The 13824-nt window shown below is 40.8% G+C and overlaps 1 protein-coding gene across 4 annotated transcripts in view; it reads right to left on the reverse strand.

Moving 5' to 3' along the window:
- atrn (attractin) overlaps nucleotides 1-13824 on the reverse strand; it is a 398356-nt gene that overhangs the window by 358013 nt on the left and 26519 nt on the right. The gene's annotated exons all lie outside the window — the stretch shown is intronic.

Here is a 13824-nt window from a genome sequence, read left to right on the forward strand (position 1 = left end):
ATAATCCAAGAAAGGTCAGACACTATCTATAAATACAGTAACATAACTGGGATTCACATCATAAACACAAGAGATTCTGCAAATACTGAAATCTTAAACAACATACACAATGATGGGGGTCAAGTTAAACAGATATACAGTCACCATTCTGAGATGAGATCCTTCATCATGACTGGACTAGAAGGAGCAGTCAGAATAAGAAGGCTGGTGGGAAGAGAAGGGGTACAAGCTGGCAGGTGATAGGTGAGACCAGATAAGGGGGTAGGTGTGTGGGTGGGGGAAGGGAGGGTGTGAAGAAAGAAGCTGGGAGGTGATAGGTGGAAGAGGTAAAGGGTGAGGAAGAAGGCATCTACTCTATGGTCCATGAAAGGGAATGGAAGGGGGGGGGGGGGGAACTAGATGGAGGTGAGAAGCCTGAATGGGGAATTAAAAAAGAGAGGAGGGAAGGGGGAGAAATTACCAGAAACTACAAAAATTAACATTCATGCCATCAGGTTGGAGACAGACTACAGGGTGTTACTCTTCCAACCTGAGTTTGATGTCCTCATGGTAATAGAGGAGGCCATGAACAAACATTTCTTTAATGGGCAGTCAAATTGAAATGGGTAGTCACTGGGAAATCCTGCCTTTTGCAACAGACTTAGCACATCAATAACCTTTCATTATGGACCTGAAGTACAAATTGACCCTCTTCTCATGATACATGACTTCTATTTCAAGCATCTAGAATTTTGCTTCTACATGATTTGTTCAATTACTTTTTCGACTTTCCAATCATAAGACAAAGGAGCAGAATTAGCCATTTGGCCCAACCATCCTCTCAACTTGAATTATGAACCATCACTTTCCATAGTGCCTTCTTTGCAAATGCATTTCTTTTGACCTAGCATCAAAAATATCTCATCGTATTTGAAGCTTCCAAGCTTTGCACAAAATGACACATGTGGCACTTCATTTACCTTAAATTCTGGTTTGATCCCACAATCTCATCCACCATAAATGTCTTTAAAAATATCTAGCAGATATTTCTTTGCTTGCATCTTTGGAAATAGCTCCTTTAATATCTTAATTTTTCCTTTTCAGGGTTCTTTTGAAGACCCTGACCTGGAAGTTACACGCAGGCTTCAGTTCTTTGTGGGAATGGGACCTGTTCTTGGGGTTCCACAACAGGCTGTTATTCAACATGGCAAGGGTTTGGCCTGAGAGCCTCGCTCCTGTTTGGAAGCCTAAGATCTCGGGGCTTTGGAGATGGGCGGTTCGAGGGTCGGTATCATGGCAGGAGACTTGTGTGTCATCGGGGAGGCCGGAAGATCTTCGCTGTGGGCCCAAAGACCCAAGGTCGAAAAAAGTGATGAAACTGACTTTTAACATTGTAAACCAGCGGGTTGTTATGTCTCCCACTCACTGTGGAAATGGGGAACACCTCCCTCTCCCTCTTTTTTTTTTGCAAGTGGAGGGAGGGGAGATCATTACTTGCTGCTGCTTATGCGCAGCAGCAGGGAGCTGGGGTGGGACTTTGGGTTCTCACATTTAACTGTCGTTCATTCTTTGGGGCACTTCTCTGTTTTCATGAATGTTTCTGAAGAAAAAGCATTTCAGGATGTATATTGTATACATTTCTCTGACATTAAATTGGAATTTGAACCTTTGAAAATAAGAAAACTCTCACAAAACATGCAAGAGGATTTGAATTATTCTGGTGTACAGCTGCTCAGTCCTTCAGATGGTTGTGGTGGCCAAATCATTGGGTAAGTTTAAAATGGAGGTTGATAGGTACTTGATTAGTGAGGGTGACAAAGTTTACGAGGAGAGATGAACGGGATTGAAAAGGTTAACAAATCAGCCATGAACAAAGGAAGAACTGACTCAATGGACCGAATGGCGTAATTCTGCTCCTATGTCTCTATATGGTCTTCGCAAAATAAGGCCTTGATCATCCATACCTCTCCACACCATATATCAGCAACATTTCATCACGAACAGCATTATACATGGTCCCCTTGAAAAGGCAAGATATAACAAAGTGTCTCCTTCTCTGATAGGTTTTTAGATTAAAAATCCTATGGATTTACTATCAGTTAAATGTTAGTGTAGCAGATTACTCCAGAGATTCATTCAGTGATGGAGGGAAAACCTCATTTAAAACAGATATTAAGTGCATTGCAAATAGTAACCACTTCGAAATCAGTATACCATTGACATATATCATGAACTTTGTTGTTTTGCAGCAACAGTATAGTGCACAACACAGAAATTACTGTAAGCTACAAAATGAAGAAATAGTACAAAAAACTAATGAGGTGGTGTTCATAGACCATCCATAAATCTGCTAAGGGGAAGAAGCTGTTCTTAAAACATTTGAGTGAGTCTTCAGGCTCCTGTACCTTCTCCCCAATGATAGTAATGCAAAGAGAGTGCGACCCAGATGGTGAAGGCTTTTAATGATCACATGAAACAGATTGAAGATCAGCTTCCAAATCAGTATGGACCATTAAAGGGCACTGGTATTATTCATTCACTTCACATTTCTAGCAGAATTGAACAAACACTTCACTTCAGGCTTTTGCACCATGAAGATCTGGATATTCATGAAACTTTCTTTTCCTAATATTTATTTAACTTCACACCACTCAAGGTGTGCATAGTACAACTGCAGAACTTTCATCAGATCTACTGCAAATTGAATTGATAATCTTCTACTTACAGGATTTATCAAGCATTCAGTTGATGACAATATCTTAATTGTTTTGGATTTCAAATTTAAGTCTGCCAAGTACTTAGACCATAAGACACAGAAGAACTAGGCCCACTCAACCTGCTCTGGCATTTAATCATTTCCCCCTCTCAAACACATTCTCCTGCTTCTCCCCCCCCCCCCCCGTAACTTTTGATGCTCTTACCAATCAACCTTCACTTTAAATATACCCAATCACTTAGCCTCCATAAGCATCTGTGGCAATGAATTCTACTGATTTACTCTTCTCAATGAACTGGAATTGACACCCTAACTTAGTGGTTATGGTAACAAACTTATGGTTTTGTCAACAGACTTGACTGGAAAACCAACACCAAGGCTCCTTATAAGAGGATGAACAGACTCTATATTCTAAGGAAGCTGAGACTCTTCAATGTGTGCAGCAGGATGTTGGAGATCTTTTACCAGTCTGTTGTAGTGAACGCAGTGTTCTTTGCGGCTTTATGTTGAGGGAGCAGCATTGGTGCTGGTGATGCACAAAAACTAAGTAAACTCATGTAAAAATTTGGATCCATTCTTGGCTACAACCCAGACTCTTCTAAATTAGTGGTGGAGAGGAGATCACAAAACCAACTGTTTTCCATTATGGACAGTCATGCACATCCTCTCCATGACCTACTGAATAAGCAGCAGAGCCCTTTTCGAACAGACCTATTCAGCTCCGCTGTAACAAGGATCATTCCAAAATATATTTCCTACCAAATGCAATAAGCATATACAACAGTTCATCTCTGAACACAGAACACAGAGTACATTTTATTATTCCATACATTTTTTGCACATCAGTAAATTGTGTATATTATTATTCTGTACATATTATTAGTTAATATTATTCTGATACTTGTTATTACTGCTAAATGTGTTTTTAAATGTTGGTGCTCTAACAAAATAATTTCCCACTTGGGATCAATGAAGTACTTATTATTACTATTATTATTATTATGATTATTAAAGAACGTACCAAGCAACAAGGTTATTGACTGCAGTGGAGTTCAACTCTTTGCCTGGTGTCGCCCACGTCTCTGAGAACCCAGAATGGATTCAAATGTATTTTACGCTTTCAAGTTTCAGAAAAGCAGTCTGACAACTTGGCATTGTATACGTTGAGAGAAGCAGTTGTGTCATCAGTGCACACGCAGAAATCAACTTAGCTTTGGATCAGGTGGCTAAGAGATATGAGAAATCAGAGGGTGCTAAGTCTAGATGTTAACAAGAAGAAGGGGCACGTAGGATAAAACTGCACAGACTGGTTCTAAAACATCAGCGGATTCAACAGTGGCTAGATGGGAGATGCCAGAGAGTAGTGGTGGATAATTGTTTATCGGGATGGAGGCCGGTGACTAGCGGGGTGCCTCAGGGATCAGTTTTGGGCCCAATGTTGTTTGTAATATACATAAATGATCTGGATGATGGGGTGGTAAATTGGATTAGTAAGTATGCCGATGATACTAAGGTAGGAGGTGTTGTGGATAATGAGGTGGGTTTTCAAAGCTTGCAGGGAGATTTATGCCGGTTAGAAGAATGGGCTGAACGTTGGCAGATGGAGTTTAATGCTGAGAAGTGTGAGTCTCTACATTTTGGCAGGAATAATCCAAATAGAACATACAGGGTAAATGGTAGGGCATTGAAGAATGCAGTGGAACAGAGAGATCTAGGAATAACAGTGCATAGTTCCCTGAAGGTGGCGTCTCATGTAGATAAGGTGGTGAAGAAGGCTTTTGGAACGCTGGCCTTTATAAATCAAAGCATTGAGTACAGAAGCTGGGATGTAATGTTAAAATTGTACAAGGCATTGGTAAGGCCAAATTTGGAATATTGTGTACAGTTCTGGTCACCGAATTATAGGAAAGATATCAATAAATTAGAGAGAGTGCAGAGACGATTTACCAGGATGTTACCTGGGTTTCAGCACTTAAGTTACAGAGAAAGGTTGAACAAGTTAGGCCTCTATTCATTGGAACGTAGAAGGTTGAGGGGGGATTTGATCGAGGTATTTAAAATTTTGAGAGGGATAGATAGAGTTGACGTGAATAGGCTGTTTCCATTGAGAGTAGGGGAGATTCAAACGAGAGGACATGATTTGAGAGTTGGGGGCAGAAGTTTAAGGGAAACACGAGGGGGTATTTCTTTACTCAGAGAGTGATAGCTGTGTGGAATGAGCTTCCTGTAGAAGTAGTAGAGGCCAGTTCAGTTGTGTCATTTAAGGTAAAATTGGATAGATATATGGACAGGAATGGAGTGGAGGGTTATGGGCTGAGTGCGGGTAGGTGGGACTAGGTGAGATTAAGAGTTCGGCACGGACTAGGAGGGCTGAGATGGCCTGCTTCCGTGCTGTGATTGTTATATGGTTATTTTTGGCAGAAAGCCCAGAAAGCATTTTGCATTAAGTTTGGTGATCGACTCAATCACTATAGGCATTTAATTCAGAGTAAGGATGTTACCAAAGTTAAATCCTCAGGCTCGGATCAGATCTGGATTTACAGTGTTTGTTTCTGGATAGGTTTGAAGCTTACGCCACTGCAGAACACTGCTTTACAGATCCAATTAGATCTGGCAATCGAGAGCTAAACTAGTTGTCATGACATCTGCTTAAATTTATGAACTCTTAACTTGAAGGGGGTGAGATGAAGAATTAACATGAAAATTAAGTTAGTGAACAACTAATCACTTCATGAAAGAAGCTAAGGAGAGCAATGAAGACATCTTGTTCTGACCAGTTTTATGCTTTACATGTTGAAAAACAAAGAGCAAGGATTTTAAATGAGACAACAGGAAATGAAACAATGGAGGGCTTTTGGAAGATAAATTAGCATAAAACAAAAGTGTCCAAATCCAACTCAAATCAAGGCATTGAGGGAAAAGCCATAAATAACTTAATACAGAACAACAATGTCTGCACTCAATAGTACCTTGAGACATATTTTACAAAGTATAAGGTATTATACATAATTTATTTTTCTATACAAGTTTATTTTTTCAATGGCCAGATCTGTCAAAGTTATTATGCAGATGAAACAGGTGTAATTATCTAAAATCATTTCTGGAGCTGGAGGGAAGGAGCAGAGGAAATGCAAGTCGAGATTTAGAGATTCAAAGTACATTTATTATCAGTCAATAATGCTCAGAGATAACTAATGGGAATGCTCCAAAAAAAGTAAAAACTCAATAAACACCAACTGTGTCCCCTTATCTACACAAAAAAAACTCCAGATGACAAGAGTATTATCCACAAGTTAATACATATACTTTGAGAGAAGCAGACAGGAGGCAATGAGTGACTTTGTGCAGTTCATTAAGATTAGCAAGATAAGCATGTGATACACATAGCACTTTGAGAGACCAAAAGTGTGGAATCACTGCATTCAGACACTTTACACTGGCCAATTAACCTGCCAACCTGCCTAGCTTTGGAATGTGGAAGTAATTGGCAAGGCAAAGAAAAGCACAGAGATAATTGTAAATGTGCAAGGTCAGCATGAGGTATAAATCTAAAATGGAGTAGCAGGAGCTAATGGAAATAATATGCTATTTTGTAAGAGGTTGTCAAGCAATGACAAAGCGTACCATAAAGGCATCACAGCAATGCAGCTGGAAGAGCTGCCGCTTCAAAGCTCTGAAAACCCAGCTTTAATTTTGACCAATGCTATCAGAATTGAGCTTGTATGGTCTCCCTTTGACCACATTGATTTATTCCAACATCCCAAAACTGAACACGTTATTAGGTTAGTTAGGTTAGTTATTAGGTTACTCACAGCAGTCAATTTATTAAAACAAGAAGTACCTAATAAAGTGGCTACTGAGTTCATTTCTGTATATTTCTGATCTTCTGTTACTGTAGCCCATCCACTTCAAGGTTCACTGTGTTGTGCATTCAGAGATGCACATCTGCACATCTCTGTTGTAACATATGATTCTTTCAGTTACTGTCGCCTTCCTGTCAGCTTGAAGCTGTCTGGAAATGCTCCGCTGACACCTCTCATTTACAAAGAAAGCATTTTCATCCACAGAACTGCCACTCACTAGATGTGTTTGTTTTTCAAACCATCTTCTGTAAAATCTAGAGACTTGTGCATGAAAATCCCATGAAATCTGCAATTTCTATTAATATCCAAATCTATAGCTGTACAGTGGAGAGCATTCTGACAGGCCACATCACTGTCTGGTATGGAGGGGCTTCTACACAGGACTGAAAGAAGCTTCAGAAGGTTGAAAATCTAGTCATCTCCATCTTGGGGACTAGCCTACAAGGTACACCAGACATCTTTAGGAAGCGGTGTCTCAGAAAGGCAGCATCCATTATTAAAGACCTCCAGTACCCAGGGCATGCCCTTTTCTCACTGTTACCATCAGGTAGGAGATACAGAAACCTGAAGGCACACACTCAGCGATTCAGGAACAGCTCTTCCCCTCTGCCATCCAATTCCTAATTGAACTTTGAAGTTTTGGATACTACCTCACTTTTTAAATATACATTATTTCTGTTTTTGCACATTTTTAAATAATCTATTCAATATACGTAAGTGATTTACTTGTTTATTTATTAGGTTTTATTTCTTATTATTTTTTCTCTCTGCTAGATTATGTATTGATTTGAACTGCTGCTAAATTAACAAATTTCATGTCACATGCCAGTGATAATAAACCTGATTCTGATTCTGATTTTCTGAGACACTCAAACCGTCACATCTGGCACCAACAATCATTCCACAGTCAAAGTCGCTTAAGCGACATTTATCCCTCATTCTGATATTTGGTTTGAAAAACAACTGAATCTCTTGACCATGTCTACATGCTTTTACACATTGAATTGCTGGCACACCACTGTCTGATTAGATACTTGCATTAACAATCAGAGGTACAGGTAGCCACTGAGTTTCAAATGTGTAGGTGAAACATGAAATCTCTGCTGGGGGGGGGGTGAAGAAATGGAGAAGAGGAATGTGGAACTTGATGGGATGATGGTCAGAATAAAATTAGTGTAATTAAGTGTCTGAATTTCAGAAGGGTAAAGGGCCAGTTTCTGCGCTGCATCAGTCAGTGATTAAGTACATGCACCAAGTGCAGAGTCATGCAGTTTCAGGAACAATTAGTAATATTTTTAAACGATCGCTAGATAGACAGATAGATAGATAGATAGATAGACAGATAGAAAGACTTTCCTACAGTACTAAATGTCACCACATATAATCCTGAGATTCATTTTCTTGCGGGCATTCTCGATAAGTCTGATAACCATAATAGAGTCAAAGACCGCAAAAACAGAGTGGACAGCCAGTGTGCAAAAGACAACAAATTCTGCAAATATAAAGAGAAAAATAAATAATAATAATAAAAAATTCAAAAATAATAAATATCAAGAACATAAGATAAGAGTCCTTGAAAGTGATTCCACAGGTTGTAAGAAAGTTCAGTGATGTGGCAAGTGAAGTTGAGTCAAGTTATCCCCTCTGGTTCAAGAGCCTGATGGTGAGGGGTAATAACTGTTCCTGAACCTTGTGGTCTGAATCTTGAGGATCTTGTACCTTCCTGATGATAGCAGCAAGATGAGAGCATGACCTGGGTAGTGGGGGTCCCTGATGATGGATGCTATTTTCCTGTGGCAACACTCCACATAGATATCCTCAGTGATGTAGAGGGCTTTACTGGGGGTAGACTTTGCCGTATCCATTACTTTTTGTAGGATCTTCCTTTCAAGGGATTGGTTTTTCCATACCAAACTGTGATGCAGCCAATCAATACACTCTCCACCACACATCTATTTAAGTTTCAGATGTCATGCTGAATCTTTGCAAACTTCTAAGGATGTAGAAGCACTGCCATACTTTCTTCATAATTGTAGTTACATAGATAGAAACTTTATTGATCCCCAAGAAAATTTAGTGTCACAGTAGCATTACAAATGCACAAATATAAACATTAGAAGAGAAGTAGAAAGAATTAAAAAAAAAGTTACCACAATCTAACAGGAAGGGGGTCATTACTTCCCCAACTATAGGTTGACTCATTTTAGAGCCTAATGCCAAAGGTAAGAATTATGTCATATAGTGCTCTTTGGAGCAGTGCAGTTGTCTTAGTCTGTTACTAAATGTGCTCCTCTATTCAGCCAAGGTGGCATGCAGAGGGTGAGAAACATTATCCAGAATTGCCAGGATTTTCCACTGGGTCCTTTATTCTACCACAGCCATATTTAACTCTTGTCCAGATTGACTCTTATAACAGAGCTAGCCTTTCTAATCAATTTATTGAGCCTGTTGACCCGCCTGTGTTAATGCCATTGCCCCAGCACACCACTGCGAAGAAGACTGTACTGGCGACAACAAACTGGTAAAACATGTGAAGGAGAGGCCTGCTTACTCCAAAGGACTTCAGTCTCCTCAGGAAGTAGACGTGACTCTGGCCCTCTACTTACATCTGAAACAAGGAATTTAAAGTTGCTAACTCTCTCTGATCCTCCAATGAGGACTGGCTCATGGATCTCCGATTTCCTCCGCCTGAAGTCAATAATCAGCTCCTTAGTTTTGCTGACATTAAGAGGTTGTTCTTGTGGCATCACTCAGCCTGAATTTCAATCTACCTCCTATGTGCTGATTTGTCACCACCTTTGATTCGGTCTATCACAGTGGTGTTGTCAGCAAACTTGCACTGGAGCTGCGCTTGGCCTCACAATCTTGTGTTAAGGGAGTACAGCAAGGAACTAAGCACACAGTCTTGTCGTCCACATGTGATTCTGGATTTTAGCCAGAGATAAAATGTATTAATGATAACAAACCTCCAGAAATCTAGGGCAATGCAAATTTTTAAATTCACATCTCCGAATGGCACAACTGATACTAATATGTGTCACGAAGTCTGATCTAAATAAAGCAAACATTATAATGCTACACAGAAATTGACCTGTTTGTAACAATCTATAGATAAGAGCTTCTACTAATTCAATGTTCAGCACAATAAGTGTCAGAAGATTGTGTGGTACCATAGTGATCAGCGCGATTCAGGAAGTCATTCTGTATTTGTTGGCACATACATAGAATTTATGACTGGTTAACAATCATTTCACATATTCAATGCAATACAATTGCAGAATGATCTAATCCTAAATTTTCCAATTACCAAGTGTTAGTACAATTGATTTCTCAGAAAGAGCATTTTTGAAAATTGAAATCTGGAATAGGAAGCTTTAATAATATTAAGAAGGTAAACTTCTTTAACCACTAGTTAGATTCTTTTGCTTAAACAGGCTTCAGTTCTGTTTTATTCCAATCACAACATGATGTTCAAAAAGCCCTTACCCATACTTATGTCAATAGTAAAGACAACACAATCCAACCGCACAAAAGCTTCTTCAACTTATCCATATACTAACTGGAGGATCTCATAGGTCAGGCAGCAACTAAGGAGGAAAATGAATGACAATGTTTTGGGTCAAGACCCTTCATTGTTTCATCCCAAAATGCCAACCATTCATTTCCCTCCATACATACTGCCTGGTCTGTGAGTACCTCCAGCAGTTACTACTTGCTCCAGATTCCAGTATCTGTAAATTCTGTTTGTACCAATAAGCTATATGGCTTACTTCTGTACAAAAGTAAATATTATGCAGCAGTTCAAATTGATTAATCATCAATAATGCTAAAACAAAGTATTTTCCAAATCAATACAAGATTAATGTGCTTTAAACGTACAAAATAGAAAAATGAAAACAGATTTGTTAATCTCATTCTAAATTTCAGGCTAATAACATGACATCAAACATGACAACGGGACATCTCAGATCGGGTGCAGGCTATTCTTGAGAACGAGGGCATGAACCCAGATGTAGTGGTCCATGTAGGGACCAACGATGTAGGTAAGGTGAGTGAGGGGGTCCTGCTTAGAGAGTTCAGGGAGTTAGGAGTGAAGCTGAAAGGCAGGACCTCCAGGGTGACAATCTCGGGATTGCTACCTGTGCCACGTGCGAGTGAGGCGAAGAATAGAATGATTATGCACATTAATACGAGGCTGAGAGCATGGTGCAGGAAGGAAGGGTTCAGGTTTTTGGATAATTGGTCTTTGTTCCAGGGACAATGGGATCTGTTTCAAAGGGACGGTCTACATCTGAACCGGAGGGGTACTAACATTCTTGCAGGAGTGTTTGCCAGTGCTGCACGGGGGGGGTTTAAACTAGATGTGCAGGGGGCAGGGATCCAGATCCAGAGGGTTGGTCAGAAGGAGCATGGGGTTAAATGTGTAGAAGGTTTGGGTGATCTTGAGAAGGTCATCAAAATTCAGGGTGCAATTAGCCCGATGGAAGTTCAAGGAGCTGGGTTAGGTACAGTAGACAGTGTTTCAAGCAAAGAGAGGAGAAATGGGCTAAGAATTCTATACTTGAATGCGCGTAGTGTCAGAAATAAGACAGATGAGCTTGAAGCTCAGATGAAAATGGGGAACTACGATATTGTTGGGATAACGGAGACATGGCTGCAAGGGGATCAGGCCTGGGAATTGAGTGTACCAGGGTATACGTGCTATCATAGAGACAGAAATATGGGAAGAGGGGGTGGGGTGGCCCTGTTGGTGAGGAATGAGATTCAGTCCTTAGCAAGAGGTGACTTGGGAACAGGGGAAGTAGAGTCTGTGTGGATTGAGCTGAGGAACAGTAAGGGTAAAAAGACCCTAATGGGTGTTGTGTACAGGCCCCCAAACAGTAGCGTGGATATTGGGTACAAGTTGATTAGGGAGTTAACATTGGCATGTGCTAAAGGTAATGCAGTCGTTATGGGAGATTTCAACATGCAGGTGAACTGGAAGAATCAGGTAGGTGCTGGACCCCAGGATAGGGAGTTTGTGGAGAGTCTAAGGGATGTATTTTTGGAACAGCTTGTGCTTGAGCCGACCAGGAACGAGGCTATTTTGGACTTGGTGATGTGTAATGAACAGGAATTGATAAGCGATCTGAAGTAAAGGAGCCATTAGGAAGTAGTGATCATAACATGATAAGTTTTTATCTACAATTTGAGAGGGATAAGGGCAGATCAGAGGTGTCAGTGTTGCAATTAAAAAAAGGAGACTACGGAGCCATGAGGGAAGAGCTGGCCAAAGTTAAATGGGCGAATGCCCTGGCAGGAAAGACAGTGGATCAGCAGTGGCAGATATTCTTGGGCATAATACAAAAGATGCAAAAGCAGTTCATTCCAATGAGAAGGAAGGATTCAAAGAGGGGGAAGGGGCCACAGTGGTTGACAAAGGAAGTCAGAGATTGTACAGCATTAAAGAAAAAGAAGTATGACAGGGCTAAGATGAGTGGGAATACAGATGATTGGGAAAGTTTTAAGGAACAGCAGATCTTAACTAAAAAAGCAATACGGAGAGAAAAAATCAGTTATGAGCTCAGTCCAGCCAGGAATATAAAAGGGGATAGCAAAAGCTTTTTTAGCTATGTGAAGAGAAAGAAGATAGTCAAGAACAATGTTGGCCCCTTGAAGAATGAATTGGGAGAAATTGTTATGGGAAACAGGGAAATGGCAACAGAATTTAATACGTACTTTAGATCTGTCTTCACCAGGGAGGACACAAGCAATCTACCAGATGTATGGATGGGCCAGGGTCATAAGATATCAGAGGAATTGAGACAGATTGACATTAGGAAAGAAACTGTGATGAGTAGACTGGTAGGACTGAAGGCTAATAAATCCCCGGGTCCAGATGGTCTGCATCCGAGGGTTCTAAAAGAGGTGGCTCAGGAAATTGCGGATGCATTGGTAATCATTTTCCAATGTTCCTTACATTCAGGATCAGTTCCTGAAGATTGGAGAGTGGCTAATGTTATCCCACTTTTCAAGAAGGGAGGGAAGGAGAAAATGGAGAACTATCGCCCTGTTAGCCTAACGTCAATCGTGGGGAAGATGCTTGAGTCCATTATTAAGGACGAAATAGTGGCACATCTTGATGGCAGAAATAGGATTAGGCCGAGCCAGCATGGATTTACCAAGGGCAAATCATGCTTGACTAATCTGTTGGAGTTTTTTGAGGGTGTAACAAGGATGTTAGACGAGGGTAAGCCAGTGGATGTTGTGTACCTAGATTTTCTGAAGGCATTCGATAAGGTGCCACATAGGCGATTGGTGAGTAAAATCAGAGCTCATGGCATTGGGGGCAGGGTTTCAACATGGATAGAAAACTGGTTGGCAGATAGAAAGCAAAGGGTAGCAGTGAATGGGTGTTTCTCTGACTGGCTGGAGGTGACTAGTGGGGTACCACAGGGCTCTGTATTGGGACCACAGCTCTTTACGATTTATGTCAATGATTTAGATGAGGGCATTGAAAACTATATCAGCAAGTTTGCTGACGATACTAAACTGGGTGGCAGTGTGACATGCGAAGAGGACGTTAGGAGAATACAGGGAGACTTGGATAGGCTGGGTGAGTGGGCAGATACTTGGCAGATGTCATTCAATGTGAATAAATGTGAAGTTATCCACTTTGGAAGCAGGAACAAGAGGGCAGAGTATTGTCTGAACGGTGTAGAGTTAGGTAAGGGAGAAATGCAAAGAGACCTAGGAGTCCTAGTTCACCAGTCAATGAAGGTGAATGAGCAAGTGCAACAGGCAGTGAAGAGGGCAAATGGAATGTAGGCCTTTGTTACAAGGGGAATTGAATACAAGAGCAAGGATGTCCTTTTGCATTTGTACAGGGCCCTGGTGAGACCACACCTGGAATATTGTGTACAGTTTTGGTCTCCAGGTTTAAGGAAGGACATTCTGGCAATTGAGGAAGTGCAGCGTAGATTCACTAGGTTGATTCCTGGGATGGCAGGGCTGTCTTACGCAGAGAGATTGGAGAGATTGGGCTTGTACACGCTGGAATTGAGGAGATTGAGAGGGGATCTGATTGAAACGTTTAAGAAAATTAAAGGATTTGATAGGATTGAGGCAGGAAATATGTTCCAGATGATGGGAGAGTCCAGTACCAGAGGGCATGGATTGAGAATAAGAGGTCAGTTATTTAAAACAGAGTTGAGGAAGAGCTTCTTCTCCCAGAGAGTTGTGGAGGTGTGAAATGCACTGCCTCGGAAGACGGTGGAGGCCAATTCT

Source organism: Hypanus sabinus, chromosome 3 (genome assembly GCF_030144855.1).
Source record: "Hypanus sabinus isolate sHypSab1 chromosome 3, sHypSab1.hap1, whole genome shotgun sequence".
NCBI classification, from domain to species: Eukaryota; Metazoa; Chordata; class Chondrichthyes; order Myliobatiformes; family Dasyatidae; genus Hypanus; species Hypanus sabinus.